Consider the following 20,686-nt stretch of genomic DNA (forward strand, 5'->3'; position numbering starts at 1 on the left):
GGATCTCATTTTCCTATTGTTTGCCTGCACTTGTGATATTACTTGGTGTGCACTTCCTCTACAGCTTTCAGAGCCTATCTCATGAGGGTTGGTTTAGCAATCACAAGATAATATTATCTGGAAGTTAGTTACTTGGCGTCTTAGTTTCAGCTGCTGTAACTGAGTACCATGGGCTGGAGGCTTGAGTGGCAAATACTTACTTCTCACAGTCATGGAGGCTGGAAGTCTAAGATCAGAGAGCTGGCATGCTTGTGTCCTGGTGAGAGCCTCTTTCAGGTAGGTGCCTTCTTCTTGTATCCTCATGTAGACGAGAGATAGGGGAGAGAGTGGGGTAGGGGAGAGAGAGAAAAAATGTGTGGGAAAAATTCTGGACAAAAATATGCCAAAATGACAACCATGGCTGCCTCTGGGTGGTCAGATAATGAGTGACTTTCCTTTCTGCATCTGTCAGTTCAGTTCAGTTCGGTCGGGCAGTCGTGTCCGACTCTTTGCGACTCCATGAACCGCAGCACACCAGGCCTCCCTGTCCATCACCAACTCCTGGAGTCCACCCAAACCCATGTCCATTGAGTCAGTGATGCCATCCAACCATCTCATCCTCTGTCATCCCCTTCTCCTCCTGCTCTCAATCTTTCCCAGCATCAGGGTCTTTTCAAATGAGTCAGCTCTTCGCATCAGGTGGCCAAAGGATTGGAGTTTCAGCTTCAACATCAGTCCTACCAATGAACACCCAGGACTGATGTCTTTTAGGGTGTACTGGTTGGATCTCCTTGCAGTCCAAAGGACTCTCAAGAGTCTTCTCCAACACCACAGGTCAGAAGCATCAATTCTTTGGTGCTCAGCTTTCTTTATAGTCCAACTCTCACATCCATACATGACCACTGGTAAAACCATAGCCTCGGCTAGAACGGACCTTTGTTGACAAAGTAATGTCTCTGCAACTTTACTGTTTCTCATACTATCTAAATTTTCTGCTAAGAGCACCTATAATTTGGACAATCAGAAAAACACAAAAGAACAACTGCCTTGAGGCTAATGAAAGAAGAACGCTGTGTCCATGTTTTGTGGGGCCTCAGGGGGGCCTTGTTTTGGGATGTACCCTGAACAGATTTCCCGCGGGGCAGGAGAGCCCCGGGCATCTTCCCCAGGACAGACTGACACCAGGCTCAGGCCTCCCCTCCCCCTGGGTCTGGACAGGAGCCTCTGCTGCCTGGCTGCGCACAAGCACCATCGCGGCCTATAGGAGACCAGGGGGGTTTATACTGACCTGGGGGCTCTGATGAGAAACGGTCACGATGAGTGTGGGATGCTGAGGGAGAGACTGCTGAGAGAGGTCACGACAGGGACACAACCTCGGTCCCCACGAGCTTCACGGAAGAAAACACGGGGCAGGGGAGAGATGGACCCTGACAGAGAGACGGTCAGAGAGACAGAAACAGTCAGGGGAAGGGGAGACTCCAGAGGCAAGGCAAAGGCACAGAGAGGAACGAAGGAGAGGCAGAAGGAGAGGATGAGACAGAAAAAGATGGGGAGAGAAGAAAGACGGGGAGAGACAGACAGCAAGAGATAAGAGGAGAACAGGAGGAGGAAGTACCAGCTGAGAGAGAGAGGAAGGGAGAGACAGAAAGACCAAAAGGAGGGACGGGAGATGATGGGCAAGAAGCAAGGCTAGAAACAGAGAGATACAGAGAGTGATACTGTAGCCAGGAGCGTGGATGGAAGAGTCAGACAGAAAGACAGAGGCGTAGAGACGCAGAGATGATACCAAGACCCCCAGAGACCAGGACAGACACGGTGGCCGGCAAGACAGGCAGAGGTCAGAAGGGTGGTGGGCAGGGAGTGTTCCCGGCAGGTCCCTCAGAGGATGGTTTTTATCGTGTCCAAGTGGTAGTGCTTGCTCAGACATGCGTGGCCCGTCCCCAAACTCATTTCTTTCCTAGTTATAGTCCCAAAGTATCAGTAATACTGTAAGAAGGTTTTAAAAAGTTTTTCTGTAACAATGATCATTTATGAGTCTCTTCTAGGTACATTTTTTGCATCACCACCTCACTGAGTAGCTAATATCAGGGCCCTTCGGTTAGACTTTCATGCCCATCTTACTTATGTGGAATCTGAAGCCCAGAGGGGCTAGGCATTCACCTTGTCCTGGTGGTAAATCTGGCAAACCGCCAAGCAGTGATGAAGACTCAAGCCCTTCAGACTCCTAGTTCAGGATCTGGTTGCTGTCACGCTGTCCTTCAGTCTGTGATCTAGCCTTTAGAGTGCTGTGCTGGGTGTAAAATCCCCTGGAGGAGGAACTGGCAACCCAGTCCAGTGTTCTTGCCTGGGAAAATTCCATGGACAGGAGACTGATGGACTACAGTCCACGGAGGTTGCAGAGTCAGACACGACTGAACGACTGAGCCCTGGGTGGTCTGGGTGTAGAGGGGACTGTGAAACAACTTAACGCAATGGTTAAGCTCCGACTGTATGCAAAGGCATCAGGGTGGTGGTGACACTGTGCAGTTATTCTCAGGTGGGAACACTGAACAGACAGAAAGGCAAGAGTCACTCAGCTTTCCCTTCAGGTTTCAGGTAGACTTAATTCGAACCCCCAGGGTTTTGGTGGTAAGAATCCAAAGTCCTTGCAATTTCCACAAATTCTCACTTTCCTTCCTCTTGGCCTCCTCTCTTTCTGCTACTGCAAATTGGTGCCCCATCTTGAACTGGCTCTGGGCCACTTGGGAAGCAGACCATGTCCCCTTGGCCATTTTATTTATCCCCCAAAATCTATGACTATGGGTAAGTGTGGTGAATATAGTAACAGCAATAAATATTAGGGAGTGAAGGACAAGAGTTCTATTCCCCAGCACCCAGCTGTCTTCCAAATCCCCCACCCTGGGTGTGTCTGCTCCCCACTGTGCCTGCCCCCACCCCCAACACAAAGGTCAAGTTCCCTTCCTTCGAGGCTCAGCCTCACTTGCCGCCTAGCCTTTCCCAGAGGCTCAAACGTTTCTCTATATTCCACCACACCTAAAATGATCAGAGAGACAGCAGTGATCTGTTGTGAGGTCCTTGTGAGGCAGAAGGAAATGATGAGGGTGGGCGGGAGCTCTCAGGGCAGGAGGGCTGGAAGCCAAGGTTCTAGAGATGGATTTCTGGAAGGTTCCAGAGCTCTGGGAAGGGAGATGGAATTTGTTCCTCAGGATGTGCAGATGGCCAGTATGGCAACCACCCACCTACTTCTCTCTCTGCATCCGCTAGACCCTGACTGGAGGGTAAGAGCCCTAATTCCTTCTCGGCTCTGAGCCAGAGACCCTCCTCCCTAAGGAGTTGGCTAGGGCTGGCGGGACGTGGCAACCAAGCTTGCACTGGTCTTCTGGGTTTGCTCTGAACTCTTCCTTTTGTTGGACGACAGTGCTTACTCTAACTTTCATTTTCAGGACCCCAAACCAGCCTCCCCTCAGTCTCAGGCAGAGAGGCAAAAGCACTTGCGTTGCATGTGTTTCCAGCAGCCTTTGAGCACAGCTCATCTTTTTACACGACCGATAGCTGAATGTTTATCAAACGCAGCAATGCATGCAGGCCTGAACAGAAACCACAACGGTACGCTTCCCTGTCTCCTGGGCCTCCTTTCTTGGAGGCTATGATCTCACCCGGGGAGCCCCTGAAGTCCTCGGGCATGTCTGTCTTCCTTGAGCAGCCTGAGCGAGTTTTTCATTCACATGCTAGGAAAGCGTTCCAGAAATATGACCAGAGGCTTTCCACTGGCGTCTGCTAACACAGGTGTTATGTCTGCTGGCCTGGTCCACATTTCACAAGCTTACATTCTTATTTTTCAGTCGTTCGCTTTGATAGATGCCTACGTATTCACCCACCACAAGTGAATTTTTAAAAAACGAGATGCATGAGACAAGTGCTCGGGCCTGGTGCACTGGGAAGACCCAGAGAAATCGGGTGGAGAGGGAGGTGGGAGGGGGGATCGGGATGGGGAATACATGTAAATCCATGGCTGATTCATGTCAATGTATGACAAAACCCACTACAATATTGTAAAGTAATTAGCCTCCAACTAATAAAAATAAATGAAAAAAAAAAAAAAACAAAAAAAAAACACGAGACCCCAGGAAAGAGAGGGAGAAGGAGAAGAAGACAAGAAGGCAAGATAGCCCAGGGGTAGAGTCTGAAGCCCCACGGCCTGGATTTCACCCTCTTCTGTCCCCTTTCCACCTGGCTCCAACCACATAGCATTGGGCAACTCTCTTTCAAATAATCTCCAGCCTCTGTTTCCATATCTGTAAAGCTGAGTAATAATCATCCCTCTTATCGGCCTTATAGGCTTGTCATGGCTTTTCCAGTAGTCATGTATGGATATGAGAGTTGGACCATAAAGAAGGCTGAACGCCAAAGAATCGATGCTTTTGAACTGTGGTGTTGGGGAAGACTCTTGAGAGTCCCTTAAACAGCAAGGAGATCAAACCAGCCATCCTGAAGAAAATCAGCCCTGAATATTTATTGGAAGGACTGATGTTGAAGCTCCAATGGCCACGTGAAGACTACTGGAAAAGACTCTGATGCTGGGAAAAAATTGAGGGCAAAAGTAGAAAGGAGAGGAAGAGGATGAGATGGTTGGATGGCATCACCCACTCAACGGACATGAATTTGAGCAAACTCCAGGAGACAGTGGAGGACAGGGAAGCCTGGCATGCTGCAGTCTGTGAGGTCGCAAAGAGCTTAACAACAACAGCATGAGGATCAGACCTGATGATGGATATGAGAGTGCTTTGAAAACTTTAACACAAGAGACAGAAAATAGATGTTTACTGAGCATATGCCAGGCGTGGGGGAACCGTTTGCAGAGATTATTTAGTTGAATCTCCATGGTCACTAGGTGGGGCAGATACTATTAGTCTTATTTTACAGGCAAGGACACAGACTTCATAAGATTAAGTAACTTATCCAAGATCACACATCTTGTTAAGAAAATTGAAGCCTTCTAATCCCTTAACACAAGCAGCTATTAAAAACTAACTTTATTTATTTATTTTTGGCTCTGCTGGGCCTTTGCTGTGGCATGGGCCTCCCTCTAGTTTTGGTGAGCAGCGGCTATGCCCTACCCGTGGCACCCAGGCCTCTTGACTGCAGTGGCCTCTCCTGTCATGGAGCACAGGATCTTGCATGTCCTAACTAAGAGTTCAAATACGACAACTAAAGATCCTGCATGTTGCAGTGAAGATCAAAAGTCCCGTGTGCTGCCACTAAGGTGTGGCACAGCCAAATTAATTAATTTAAAATGAAAAAGAGCTAGACGAAATTAATGGCTTCCTTTCTCTTCTATTTAAAATGCCTTCAAATTCTGAATCTATGAACGGCAAACCTTTCCTAATGTCCTTTCAGTTCAGTTCCGTCTCTCAGTCGTGTCTGACTCTTTGCGACCCCATGGACTGCAGCACACCAGGCTTCCCTGTCCATCACCAACTCCCAGAGCTTACTCAAACCCATGTCCATTGAGTCAGTGATGCCATCCAACCATCTCATCCTCTGTCATCCCCTTCTCCTCCTGCCCTCAATCTTTCTCAGCTTCAGGGTCTTTTCCAATGAGTCAGCTCTTCACATCAGGTGGCCGAAGTATGTCCTTTAGGAGCTCCCTTTTCACCACAAAATGCCACTTGTGGATCGTGAGGTGACAGGTGGCTAAGATACTACCTCTGGAGGCTTGAAAAGTGTTATAAACAGGTTAAGAAAATGAGAAGGAACCTCAATGTGTCTTTGGACAGATTGAATGAGGAGATCTGTACAGAGCTGGCTGGCGAGTAGGCACTGGTGTGTCTAGGTCTCCTTGGTATCTTTCAGATTGACCCACTCTATTATCAGGGTTGCTGTCAACTGTTGCAATAATCTCCCAAAGAGTCTCCCTGCTGCCCAGGCCTGGAACCAGGGGGAGGCTGGGGAGGCACCTAGGACATACATTTAATGAGGCCCTCTTTCTTGGGAGTTGACTCCAACCTTGCAGGGCCATGAGAGCGAGCACCTCCTTAAATGTTTTGCACGAGGTGCCTCCTTTACCCCCTCCTCATTTGGCCTCACTGCTGCCTACCCCTTCCATCACTGTCCACGTCATAGCCACAATAGTGATTCCCAAACATGAAGCTGATTGTCCTTTCTTTGCATAAGGTTTTTAAATGGTTGCACACTACCTTCTGGATGAAGTTGCACCTTCTTGTTCATTCATCAATTCACTGAGGTTTTGAATGATTGATCGGTCGATTCATTACGCAGAGATCCCAGCACCATGCTGGGTGCTGGGATTATAGAATGAAGAACAAGGCAGTCAGTGTTTCCTGTCCTCCTGCTTGGCCACGTGAGTGAGATAGACAGGACACGTGAACAAGTGGAAACAGAAAGAAGCAGGAAACTCTGAGTGCTGTAAGAGGAACAAACATGGGCTGAGATGTCAAATGGGCAAGAGCAGGACCCACGTTAGATGTTCGATTGGATGAGGAAGAGGTCCCTGAGGAGGTGACATTCGACAGACTGGAAGGCGGAGCAGTGAGGATGGGTAAGGAACTAAGGGGAGGGAAGAGCACGTGTGAAGATCCTGGAACAGGGGCTTCCCTGGTGGTACAGTGTGGATAAGAACCCGCTTGCCAATGCAGGAGACACAGATTTGACCCCTGCTCTGGGAATATTCTGCATGCAGTGGAGCAATTAAACCCCTACACCACAAGGACTGAGTCTGTGTGCCTGAAGCCTGTGCTCTGCAACAAGAGATGTGACTACAATAGGAAGCCTGTGTACCGCGGTGAAGAGTAGCTCTGCTTGCTACAGCTAGAGAAAGTTTGCACACATCAATGAAGTCCTGGCTTAGCCAAAAAAAGAGAAGGCCCTGGGGCAGGAGTGGGCTTGGAATGTCCCTTGGAGCAGAACGGAAACCAGTGCAGTATGTGTCCTGGGAAAGGTGGCCTGAATTGCAGAATGGAAGGACCTCAAATTTTGCTCAAAGTGTAATGAAGAGATGTTATGCAGAGGTGTGACATGGTGGATATTTTACAGCGTTATTTTGCCTGCTGGGTATAGATTGGACAGAGAAGGCCAGCGTGGAGGCCATTGCAACATAAGAGGCAAGAGATGCTGGTTGTCTGGATCTGGGTGTAGGCGCTGGAGCCAGATATAGGTAGTGTTTTGGTGAACGATGGACAGAAGCCGTTGTGATTATTTGGAGGCAAGTGTGTCTGTGCTTGAGAGGGGAATGATTGTTGAGAGACCGAGAAGCATCAGGAACTGCTTGCATAGGTGAGAAGACATGAATGCTGCAGGCTGAGGGAAGGAGAATAGGGCTGGGGGCAGGGGGAACAGACGCATGAGTGGGGCAATAAATCTGTAAGGTTCTTGTAGGTATTGCATGTCTGAGTAACTTAGCCATCTGAATGGAAATGGAGACACAGACACAGAGAATGGATTTGTGGACATAGCAGGGGATGGAGAGGATGGAACCAATTGAGAAAGTAGCATTGACATGTATACACTACCATGTGTGAAGTAGCTAGTGGGAAGCTACTATATAACACAGGGGGACCAGCCTGGTGCCCTGTGATGACCCAGAGGGACGGGATGGGGGAGTGGAAGGGAGGCTCAGTAGGGAGGGGAGATATATATATATATATATATATATTTACTCCACGTGGTTTGGGGGCTTCCCTGGTGACTCAGACAGTAAAGAATCTGCCTGCAATGCAGGAGACCTAGTTTCGATCCCTGGGTTGGGAAAATCCCCTGGAGATGGGAACGGCAACCCACTCCAGTATTCTTGCCTGGAGAATCCCATGAACAGAGGAGCCTGGAGGGTTACAGTCCATGGAATCGCAAAGAGTCAGACACGACTGAGCGACTAAAACTTTCACTTTCATAATAATGACTGATTTTCATTGTTGCACAGCAGAAACCAACACAAAATTGTAAAACAATTATCCTCCAATTAAAAAAGAGAGAGAGAGAGAGAGGAGATGATAGGCAGCTGGAGTGTGGGGAGAAGGCAGGGCTGGAAGGGTGAATTTGGACTCTACAGCTCCCAGGCAGAGGGCACTTAACGTCTTAGGAAGAATTTCCGCTTCTGGCCAAGATGGAGTAACAGGAACCAAATTTACCCTCACATTCGAGAAAACAAAAACCTGGATGGACTATCTGAATATTACAGTCTTCATACATGAAACAGTTGGCGGTGCGGGGCAGTGGTTCCCAAGAGTGGGCAGACACGTGACGTTGGCTGTGGTTTCTCCGGTTCCTGTCCGGAGAGTTTCCAGGGTGTGGCACAAGGATGGGGGAGCCAGGAAGGGTCGGGGGTCTCCCTGAGTCGAAATGACAGAGCTGGGAGTCCTGGAGGCCAAGGTGGACAGAATTTGAGTTGCAGAGAGGAGAGCCGCACAAAGGGCGCTGCTGACGTGCAGGAGAGCCACCTGGCCTCGTGACAGTCTGCTCGGCTCTGGGCAGTCCCCACAGCCTTCTCAGCCTCCTTTCATGGGTGGAAGATTCTCTCTCAGCTCCAGGTTCCCCGCAGTGAGCCTGGCATGGGCCTCTTGCCTTCTCACTTGTGAACTTCTGGCTGTTCCTTGCTGGCTTTTGGCTTGGAGCCTGCAGGTCTTGGGATTCCCTGTTGGCTCAGCTGGTAAAGAGTCTGCCTGCAAAGTGGGAGACCCTAGTTCAATCCCTGGGTCAGGAAGGTCCCCTGGAGAAGGAAATGGCAGTCCACTCTAGTATTCTTGCCTGGAAAATCCCATGGATGGAGGGGCCTGGCGGGCTACCATCCATGGGGTCGCAAAGAGTTGGACACGACTGAGCGACTTCACCTTTTCACCTTTCTTTGGGTCTCGCTTCCTCCCCAACTTATGGTTGTGTGTTTCTCTTCCCTGAGTGACTTGCAGGGTTCTAGACCTTGTTTTGAAATAGGACTATGTTTTGTAAAAGTCTTTTATATCTCACTGCGGTTTTTATTTGTTTTTTACTTTGAGAAGTAATGGAACGATCTCAAGGTTTTCTTCCTGGATACCAGCACTTGATCCACATGGTTGTTGTGTGATCGTCCTGGAGCTCTTGCAATACCCCTTCTTCCAGTTTTCTCTACCCCTGGGGCCATCCCACTCTCTTTGTGGGGTGCTCCAGGGCCCCATCCTTGGCAGTAGCCTCTCGTCCAATGGTGTTGTCACTGGCGCCTTATCATTGCCACAAACTCCAGCCAAGGCCCCCCTACTTGCACACCTACGGCACTCCCAACTCAACACATTCAAGATCAAACCCTATAACTTTCACCCAAACCTACTCTCCCACCTGTATTACCTAGTGTGCTAAATGGCACCCCATAAAACCAGATATTTAACCCAGGAACCTGAGTGCTATCACAGATTTCTGTTTTCCTTCTTTTTTTTTTTTTAAAGTGGCACATCTAATAAATTGCTGTTTCATAAGCCTTACACCTGTAACCTACATATATCTTAGTCTACTGGCTCTTGCCCTGAAGTTAAACTTGGCTTGAATTCATAGGGAAAAAAAATCCAGCAGTTTGCAACGAAAAATGAAAATTTAAAATAATTCTAACCTCTACTGAATTCTACATAAATTTAAAGAGAGGTTCCATTCATATTAAACAGCAAAACCTGAAATGTGCTTTCTGCATTTTTGTCTCTTTCTTTCTCTCTGTCTCTAGGTATTGCTCATTCACTCTATCTATCCATCTATCTTGTCTATCTATCTATGTATCAATTATCTCCGAGCAATTCCTTCCTGCTTTTTCCTAAAAACTTTTCAAATACCACTACTTTTTACAAACCTAAGGATCCGTTATTTCCCCTTCTCTCTTTTTTTTAATTTCACGATCTACTCTGAACACTTTCTGATATAAATCAATCCCATAATTGTCTGTGCCTCTTAGATTTTTCTCCTAATCCATACCTCTATTCAGCACCACAAAAGATCAAGAGTTGGATAGATTCATGGATGTATCCATGGAACGAAGAGAGGGTATAAAAGAGGAAAAATAAATTTATTTCTAATTTAATATTTTTCTTCCCTTATTGCCAAAAACCAAGTAAATTTCTTTCCTATACACTCCATTCTCTCCATTTCTGTTGTAACAAGCATATCGCAGTGTCAAAAACTGAAGGGCCTGACGTATGTGTGTGTGAAACTCACTCAGTCATGTCGGACTCTTTGTGACCCCGTGGACTATACAGTCCATGGAAATTTCCAGGCCAGAATACTGGAGTGGGTAGCCTTTCCCTTCTCCAGGGGGATCTTCCCAACCCAGGGATCAAACCCAGGTCTCCCACATTGCAGGATGGTTCTTTACCAGCTGAGCTACAAGGGAAGCCCTGAAGGGCCTGATATTTTCTCTTTTTTTAAAATTTTTTAAATTTTATTTATTTATTTATTTTTTCATTTATTTTTATTAGTTAGAGGCTAATTACTTTACAATATTGTAGTGGTTTTTGTCATACATTGACATGAATCAGCCATGGATTTACATGTGTTCCCTATCCCGATCTCCCCTCCCACCTCCCTCCCCACCCGATCCCTCTGTGTCTTCCCAGTGCACCAGGCCTGAGCACTTGTCTCATGCATCCAACCTGGGCTGGTGATCTGTTTCACCCTAGATAATATACATGTTTCGATGTTGTTCTCTTGAAACATCCCACCCTCACCTTCTCCCACAGAGTCCAAAATTCTGTTCTGTACATCTGTGTCTCTTTTTCTGTTTTGCATATAGGGTTATCGTTACCATCTTTCTAAATTCCATATACATGTGTTAGTATACTGTAATGGTCTTTATTTTTCTGTCTTACTTCACTCTGTATAATGGGCTCCAGTTTCATCCATCTCATTAAAACTGATTCAAATGAATTCTTTTTAATGGCTGAGTAATATTCCGTGGTGTATATGTACCACAGCTTCCTTATCCATTCGTTTGCTGATGGGCATCTAGGTTGCTTCCATGTCCTGGCTATTATAAACAGTGCTGCGATGAACATTGGGGTGCACGTGTCTCTTTCAGATCTGGTTTCCTCGGTGTGTATGCCCAGAAGTGGGATTGCTAGGTCATATGGCAGTTCTATTTCCAGTTTTTAAAGAAATCTCCACACTATTTTCCATAGTGTGATATTTTCCCTTAATTGTAAGTGAACAGTTAAGCCTACCGTGGTTTCACTGATGCCAGGAGAAGACATAAATCTTACGGGGCAAAGACAGAGGATGATGTGCAGTATATTCCCTACATGCAAATCTTCAAGTTGCAGACTTTAAAAGCTGTGAACGTACACTCCATCAGCATCAGGAGTGAGGGAAACGGCAGCTCGCCCTCCGTCTCCTGTTGCTGACGATACTTCCGCTCTACCGTCTCCCACCTCGGTCAGTAACTCTTCTTTCCTGTTCCCTCGATGCCAGTCCCTGTATGCCAGCTGTTGTCCTGTACTATCATACTTTTCGCAGCACTCTACTGTAAGATTTACAATGCTCCCTTTATTTTCAGATTGTTTGTTATTTAAGTTTATTTGTGTGAAAAGTATTATAAACCCAATACTACAAACATATATAGTACTATGTAGCTGATTGCATTAGTTGGGTACCTATGCCAACTTTGTGGTACTCACGAACAAATTGGACTTACGAACACGTTCTTGGGAGAAAACTCATTTGTATGGAGAGTATTATTGTATTTCTCACAGAATTAGCAGTAGCCAGAGGGTGAGGAATACTTGCCATTTCCCTGAACCTCACTTCGCTCAGAATAATGCAGTGAGCTAGAAGACAGTTGCACACATGGTGAGTACCCTGAGCTTGGGAACCCGTATCCTCTATAACGGGCAGTAAGCATGCCTAGTGCTCTGGGAGGAGGGGACAGAGGAGCGGTTCTTCCTTCCTGTTTGCCATAAGCAAGCCTCTTTGTTCTCCAGGGAGACACTGTCTCTTCCAAGGCTGTTGGATAGGCAAAGGTCCCTTGTGGCTCAGCTGGTAAAGAATCTGCCTGTGATGCGGGAGACCTGGGTTTGATCCTTGGGTTGGGAAGATCCCCTGGAGAAGGGAAAGGCTACCCACTCCAGTTATTCTGGCCTGGAGAATTCCATGGATTGTATTGACCATGGAGTCGCAAAGAGTTGGACACAACTGAACAACTTTCACTTTGGAGATATAGTCCAGAACAGACAGAAATCAGTGCCTCACTCCCAAGACATGTGAAAACATTAGAGACTCCTGGAAAACTGTCTCCTCTAACCTCATCTCATCACTGATGGTTGGAATATGGTAATATCTGCTCATCTGGCCAGGCTGTACCTGGCCTTGCTCTCTTCCAACCCATTCTTCCTCTGCTGTAAGAGCAACCTTTCGAAATGCAAATAGGATCATACAACTACCATTGCTTACAACTTTCAATGCTTACTTATTTCCTCCAGGATCATTTCCTTTCTGTTGTTGTTGTTCAGTCGCTCAGTAGTGTCTGACTCTTTGGGACCCTGTGGACTGTAGGCTTCCAGGCTATTCTGTCCTCCACTATCTCCCGGAGTTTGCTCAAATTTATGCCCTTTGTCAGTGATGCTATCTAACCATCTCATCTTCTGCCACCCCTTTCTCCTTTTGCCTTCAATCTTCCCCAGCCTCAGGGTCTTTTCCAATGAGTAAGCCCCTCCCATCAGGTGGCCAAAGTATTTGAGCTCAGCTTCAGCATCAGTTCTTCCAGTGACTCATTTCAGTTCAGTTCAGTCGCTCAGTCATGTCCGACTCTTTGTGACCCCATGGACTGCAGTACACCAGGCTTCTCTGTCCATCACAAACTCCCAGAGCTTTCTCAAACTCATGTCCATCACATTGGTGATGCCACCCAGCCATCTCAGCCTCTCATCCCCTTCTCCTCCTACCTTCAATCCCTCCCAGCATCAGGGTCTTTTCCAATGAGTCAGTTCTTCTCATCAGGTGGCCAAAGTATTGGAGTTTCAGCTTCAGCAGCAGTCCTTCCAATGAATATTCAGGACTCATCTCCTTTAGGATGGACTGACTTGATCTCCTTGCAGTCCAAGGGACTCTCAAGAGTCTTCTCCAACACCACAGATCAAAAACATCAATTCTTTGGTGCTCAGCTTTCTTTATAGTCCAACTCTCATATCCATACATGACTACTGGAAAAATCATAGCTTTGACTAGATGGACCTTTGCTGGTAAAGTAATGTCTCTGCTTTTGAATACACTATCTAGGTTGGTCATAGGTTTTCTTCCAAGGAGCATGCATCTTTTAATTTCATGGCTGCAGTCACTATCTGCAGCAATTTTGGAGCCCTCCAAAATAAAGTCTGTCACTGTTTCCATTTTTTCCACATCTATTTGCCATGAAGTGATGGGACCAGATGCCACGATCTTAGTTTTTTGAATGTTGAGTTTTAAGCCAGCTTTTCACTCTCGTCTTTCACTTTCATCAAGAGGCTCTTTACTTCCTCATCACTTTCTGCCATTCAAGTGGTATCATCTGTATATCTGAGGTTGTTGATATTTCTCCTGGCAATCTTGATTCCAGTTTGGGCCTCACCCAGTGATGCATTTCACTCTGCATATGAGTTAAATAATCAGGATGACAATATACAACCTTGTCGTACTCCTTCTCAATTTGAACCAGTCCATTGTTCTAACTGTTACTTCTTGACTGCATACAGGCTTCTTAAGAGACAGGTAAAGTGGCCTGGTACTTCCATCTCTTTAAAGATTTTTCACAGTTTGTTGTTATCCCCACAGTCATAGACTTTAGTGTAGTCAATGAAACAGGAGTAGATGTTTTTCTAGAATTCCCTTCCTTTCTGCTTGTTCCAATGAATGCTGGCAATTTGATCTCTGGTTCCTCCACCTCTTCAAAACCCAGCTTGTACATCTGGAAGTTCTTGGTTTACATACTACTGAAGACTAGCTTGAAGGATTTGGGGCATTTCTTTAATGTGCCATATAAAATATATTTTGATTCGAATTTTGTCCAGCTTTTCAGGCATTCTATGCTGAAAATTTGACATTCGAAAAATAAATAAAATTTTTCATTTAATAACAACTTTTGGACCTACCTCTACATGAGAAACAATTTACAGGTTCATGGGCTTGAGACAAATTCTATAAACTACGTTATAAACTTGTTAACTTTTCTTGATGAAGTTCATTTCAAATTCTGTGTGTACTGCTTGTGTGTGAATATGTGTGTGTATGTGTGTGTGTTAATGACAGAGCAAAGAAACTTAAAAAGAGAATTCTTCTGTAAGCCCAGCAAATGGGAGTACATGTTCTATTTATTTATTATTTTTTTCTGCAAGTATCTAGGCCTTGCAAAGATCAACTGCATTCGAACCTGTCTTCCGTCTGGTTCTCACAGTGACCTCTGGCTCTGATCTGCAAGTGGGGTTTAAAATCCCCCCTTTCAAGTTCACACAACTGTCCCTTCAGGGGCTTTGCATTTTCTCGCAGTCTGAGCTCTTTTAGACAAATGTCAGTTTTTCGTCATTAGCCTTGTGAGAATTTCTAGAAATAAATAAACAGTTTGGAGAAGGAAACTCACTCTGGGAGTGGAGAATGCGAGTCAGTGCCACACGGGGAGCAGGGGCCGAGACAAAGAACTCTTGGCTTATGTCCTGAGGCTTTTTTTTTTTTTAATTTATTGAGAATTGAAGCTGGGAGTGGCCTTAGGGCTCTGCTTTCTGGCACCTGGAACAGAAGTCCATGCCAGGAAAGGGATGATAAAGCAACGTTTATGCAGAGCATTTATGATATATTGAAATATATAGTTGATTTTTATAATGACTTGACGTTTATTGAATTTATGAGGGATTGTGGTATTTTGTAATTTTAAGAGAAACCCAGACCTCCCCAAATCTGTGCCTAACCTGAGCTGCCTTCTTGTTCCCCTTACAACTTATCAAAGATTTATTATTCCTGCTACTTGCTGACTGGGTGATCCTGGGTGAGTCACCGCCCGGGCCTCAGCTTTCTACCCATAAAATGGGAATAATAAAATGATGGGATTATTGTGAATATTGAAATAAAACAGGCAATGTTATATGGAAGTGCATTTTAAGCTGTAAAATGATTTAAAAGCCTAGAATTTGTATTATTTGGCTCCTGAAGGCCTACTCTTCCTTCTTAGGCTTCTCTGCTTTGACCTCAGACTCTGGCAGATTTATACACACGGAGCAGAAGTCATGAACATTTATGTTTTGTTTTTCATCAACAGGGGTTGCAAATGGAAATTTTCAAAAACAGAGTTAGAATAAAAGCTTTGCTACTTTTCAAAACTATACTAGGCAAGCGATTTTTTAAAGAAAAGAACTCTACGTGTAGCGTTAACTCCAGCCCTTGTCCGGGGATCATGTGAACTTGTGCTCATCATTGTCCAGACCTGCCTCTTCATTAGGCCTTTGCTGGTCTGTGACGTCCTCAAGGAGAACATGGCCTTGGCATTCCCCCAGTTCAGTACATTGTGTGAGCTGGTGGGAGGGCAGTAGACGTTTGTTTTAGAAAATCAGTGGGCCTTGTGTTCTTCACCTTTGTACGATGAAGCTGGGACTATATCAGGATACTTCTAAGTCAGGCTGGTGACTCATCGGTGGGTTTGGGGAAGTTTTGTGGGCCACAATTAGCATTTTTAATTGCAATGGAAGGGAAGAGAGTAAATACTTAGACCGCACACAGTAGGGTAGATATTGCCTTGTGAACCTAGATATTGCCTTGTGAAGCCTTTATTTCAGTTGTGTGTGTGTGTGTGTGTGTGTGTGTGTGTGTCTGTGTGCGCATGTATGTGGGCACGTGTGTGGGAGGTGTATATACTGGTCTGGGTATCACTTCTCCCACCTCTAATGCCATGTGACTGCTACCACCATCAGTCCTGACATTTGGTTAATTCTTTGCATCTTACAAAGATTACTTGCACCCATTCTCCTTCATTTGGTCCTCATGAGAACCTGGGCTGGGGATAGGACATTTTATTATATTACAATCTTCTTGTAGAGGAGGAGAGACTTAGATCCTCAACTCTTCCTTCTACAAGGGACTGTCTTTGTTTAGAGGAAAAACCTTTACATGAGACCTGGGAAGGATGCTGGGACCAGAGAAGATCTCCAGAAGAAAGGGCCAGATCCCCATCTCCTATGCAGGGAAGATGTTGAAGAAGTCTTGTGTGGGGAGAGGTTGGTGGGATTGCACGGGGGAGGGGCAATAGTGAGAGAGACATCCTTGATGGAAACTTGGAGAACACAGGCTCCTTAGTTGCTGCTGCTGTGCTTGGCATGAGCTGACCTTCTTCTAGGACTCCCCCCCCTTTAGTTACCATCTCTAGAAGTCATGAACTTCTTGCAGTGACTGGATTTCTTGTGAAATCTGGCATGGAGTTGATTCCTGCATAGAGTTGTAGCAAAAGTCAAAGCAGAAACAGCCTGTGCGGATGAAGAGGGGTTACAGACAGAGAGACTGAGGGTCAGAGAGGTCAAGGGATTGACTGGAAGCTGTCCATCAGTTTGGAGCTAGAAGGGATGAAAGACAAGACCACTCTACTATGTTCCTTTGGGAAAAAAATTCAACTGATATATCTCTATGTGCTCTGGCCACCACCCAGTATTGTCTTGAGGCTCAAATGTGATGTTGCTTATAGAGGGCTGGTCCATTCATGAGTGAATGGAAAATGGTCAAGAAAGCCACAGGCTTCCTCAGATAGAGAAGGACGTGATTTTAGTTTCGTTTTGTTTCTGGGATACAGGAAATAACACAGAGTTGTTGACATACCCAGGGTGGGGCAGAATTTTCTGCTGGTGCTGATAATCAGGTGACCCATATTGCACTTCCCACTGCTAACCTGCAGAGACGAGCAGACAGGGTCATCCTCAGTGACAGACACCTTCAGGGGATACCTCTGTAAGCTGTCTAGAGGAAGACTAACAGGTGTCCCCAAGTTTCAACACGGCTGTCAGGAAAGCAACAGTGAAGACCATAAAAATTCAGCCAGGTCCCCCCTTGCCTTCCCCACTCCACCCCCCACACACAAAGCAATTGTAGACAATGAGATGGAGATTTCTTAGACAATTCAGTCCCAGAGTGAGAAAATGTGTGTTCCAATGCAGGTTGGGTTAAACTCAGATTCTCATGATGGAACAATGGGAGGACTAGAAACTGATGCCTTATCAGGGCAGCACAGATGGTACAGACCCTGAACGGGCTCCAATCAGAGGACAGGGCTGCTGTCATCTAGCCTCCGGTGATGCTCTCCTTGGGGAAGCAGGGATAAGCATCAAGAAATTTTGGGGAAATGCCTTCAATGAACTTTTCCCTTGTGACAGTCCCCCTCCACTCCCTTTTCTCCCCTTATTTCAACCAACCAAGAAATACTGCATGCAAAAGAAGATTGCCGATGGGCATAACTTTTGTTTGCCTGAGCAAGTTGGAAAACTCACAGACAGGGTTTGGGGCGTGCCATCGATGTATGTCACGTAGATTGTTAAATTGTTGTTCAGCCCCTCAGTTGTGTCCAACTCTTTGTGACCCCATGGACTGCAGCACGCCAGGCTTCCCTGTCCATCACCATCTCCTAGAGCTTGCTCTAACTCATGCCCATTGAGTCAGTGATACCATCCAACCATCTCATCCTCTGTCACCCCCTTCTCTTTCTGCCTTCAATCTTTCCCAGCATCAAGGTCTTTTCCAATGACTCTGCACAATGAGTCATGTAGGTAGAGAGCTGCACATTATTCTTTATCTCATAGTCTGGATTCAGTTATTCTCAACGTATTCTCGGTATAAAGATGTTAACCGAATCTGGAGTTCAGTTTCTTGCCTCCAGGGTGGGCAAACCAGGTGAGCAATGTCCCCGCCCCCCACGCCGCCTGAGTCCCACCTGAGCAAGGCTAACTCCTGCCGAGGTGCTCTACACATTACAAGAACGCCTTTGTGAACCACACGGTGCTCTTCGAATGTAATGGAAGTGATTTCGGCCCTGCCCTGACAGCCTTCTGCTCTCAGTAAGTCACTGCACTCACAGTGGTCTCTTTATGAAATTCCCCATTTATGAGTCAGTAACTCGATACAGATTTTTGGTACCTTCTTTGTCTGTCTGTAAATGGCTCAGAGGGAATGAACAAAACCTTCCCTCTTCCTGAGAATACTTTCCAAGGTATGAGGACTTGAGTGGGGTTTTCACCTCTTTTACTTCTGAATCTCACAGCAACCCTGTGGGAAAAGCAGGATAATGCCCATTTTGCAGGGGGAAAAAGTTGAGGCTCAAGCTATGTGTCCGGGGGCTGTCAACTGAGGTCACCTGACTCCCTGAATGCCCTGTAACCATTTGACTACCAGCAAGGTCAGGGAGGAGGTCGGTCTTGCTCCCTGCTGCAGCTCCAGAACTTACTATGCAGAACAGCGCTCAGGAATGTCTGCTGAATGAATGAATGAGTGAAGGAATGAACGATGGTGTGGAGATCAGCTGCAATGTGCAAGTCTCCTGGAGCCTGGCAGATTGCCTGGAGTGATGTAGTGCTCCGTGGATGTTTGTGGTGAGGATGAGTGAGGGATGAATGAGCTGGTGTCTCTGGGAGGGTCAGAGGTGGCCACTGGAGGTTAGGTGCTCACTTATCTGGGCTCATCTCCAGGTTCTGGAATAAGATCGTTTGTTTGGGTTTTGTAGATACTTCCTGACGGTTCTTGAAAGAACTTCACTCATGGATCCCAGCCCCTCCATGGTCTCAGCCCCTGCAGTGGAGCAGAAGGAACACACACGGGCCAGGTGCATCCTTCCTCTCAGAAAGCAGACCCGGGATGTGAGCTGAGTGTCCCACGACCACATCGCACCCACTTCCGCATCCTTAAACCATGTACGGGCGTCTCACCCAACAGGTCAGCAATTAAAAGTCCCCTCTGCCCCGCCTTTCTGAGCAGCATCTTCTCAGCGCTCCAGTCCATGCGTCCTGGATCTTTTTTATTGTTGACCTGTTTCAGAGCCTTCGCAGATCCAAGCAAGGCCTCACCACTCTGCTTGGGCTTTTGGAGGACAGTTGGTACTTGAACTCCTGTCCCAGTGAATCAGCTGCTCTGTGCATTTGACACGTCATTCTGCTGGCATGTGTATGGTTGAATGTTATCCTTGCTGTGGTTTTTGGCACTTCCAGGCTGGAGGAGCAAAAAGAAGAATCGCTTTCTTTTGTCCTGTCTGCTCTTCTCAGCTCTGCCACAAGACCCTTTTGTTCAGACAAGAACAGCCACTGTGGACGGATACATGGTGCCCCAGGGATGGGCTGGACTCTTCAATTTCTGGCCAGTTGATGACTCAGTTTCCTTAACTGTAAAAGGAAGGCCCTCCCAAGGCCCTCCAAGTAGCCCTCCTTCTGGCCACTTGGGCTGGATGTCAGTTTTGGATTGAATGCGTTCTGCTTCCAGCACATGTTCTAAAAGTACATGTTTGTTGAAATAAGCTCTTCTTGTCATTTCTTATTTTCTCCTTGAAGTGTGTCAATGAAAAGAAAACAAATAAAAACAGAAAGCAAAGTTGTTGTTCAGTCACTGAGTTGTGTCCAACTCTTTGTGACCCCATGGACTGCAGCACTCCAGGCTTCCCTGTCCTTCTCCATCTCCCAGAGCTTGCTCAAACTTGCGTCCATTGCGTCAGTGATGCCATCCAACAGTCTCATCCTCTGTTGTCCCCTTCTCCTCCTGCCTTCAATTTTTCCCAGCATCAGGGTCTTTCCCAGTGAGTTGGCTCTTGGAATCCGGGTGCCAGGATATTGGAGCCTCAGCATCAGTCCCTCCAATGAATATTCAGGCTTGATTTCCTTTAGGATTGACTGGTTTGATCTCCTTGCAGTCCAAGGGATTCTCAAGAAAGCGAAGTACCTGATGCCAACGAAAGACCACTGTGTACAACAATCACCCCCTGCCTAAATCCAAACCCCAGTTAGGCCCTCTGCTTGGTCTTTGTGTCTTTTGGGGACGGGGTGGGGGCAGAAGGGTGGGAGGCAGTTACTATCACTTCACCTACTTATAGGCTTCCCTGTGGATGAGCTGGTAAAGAATCTGCCTGCAATGCGGGAGCCCTGGGTTCCATCCCTGGGTTGGGAAGATCCCCTAGAGAAAGGAAAGGCTACCCACTCCAGTAGTCTGGCCTAGTCCACCTATCCTGTGCTGGCCATCATAGCCCGTGGTGTACGAGCATATCCATGGGTGACACAATGATCCTTTTGTGAGACTGCAAATACTGAAGGTCCTCCAAGTCAATCAGCTGCCCAGTTCAAGTTTTAATTCCACGTGGGTGTAAAGACATGTCCACATCTCTCTAACTTCAAAGGAGCAGCTTTTATCTCCACCTTATCCTTCTTTTTAGAAAGAAATGGCCAAAGAATCTAAAAGAGAGTGGCTATGTGTCCATGTATAACTGATTCACTTTACTGCGTACCTGAAATCAACACAGCATTGTAAATTAATTCTACTCTAATAAAAAGTTAAAAAAAGAAATGGTCAGTGGAAAACTCTTGGGTGGCCCATCATCGCGAAAGTCAGTCTTTGTGCTCAAGAGATCTTGGTTACAAAACTCCCACACAAGGCTGTGAGACAGAATTAAGCTATAGGATTTATCATGTTGCTCCAAGGTGAAGATTTTGGTATGTTTTCAAAGGTGAAGAAACTAGGTATATGTGGCTAAGAGTGTGTAACTCGTGTGAACTCAAGA

The 20,686-nt window shown here is 46.4% G+C and overlaps 1 long non-coding RNA gene across 1 annotated transcript; it reads left to right on the forward strand.

Moving 5' to 3' along the window:
* Positions 1–46: 46 nt before the first annotated feature.
* Positions 47–19,520, forward strand: LOC133058459 (uncharacterized). The gene is made up of 2 exons (XR_009693338.1): positions 47–276; positions 18,653–19,520. It is a non-coding gene; the product is annotated as an uncharacterized LOC133058459 (long non-coding RNA).
* Positions 19,521–20,686: the final 1,166 nt, after the last annotated feature.

This window comes from Dama dama, chromosome 6 (genome assembly GCF_033118175.1).
Source record: "Dama dama isolate Ldn47 chromosome 6, ASM3311817v1, whole genome shotgun sequence".
NCBI lineage: Eukaryota > Metazoa > Chordata > Mammalia > Artiodactyla > Cervidae > Dama > Dama dama.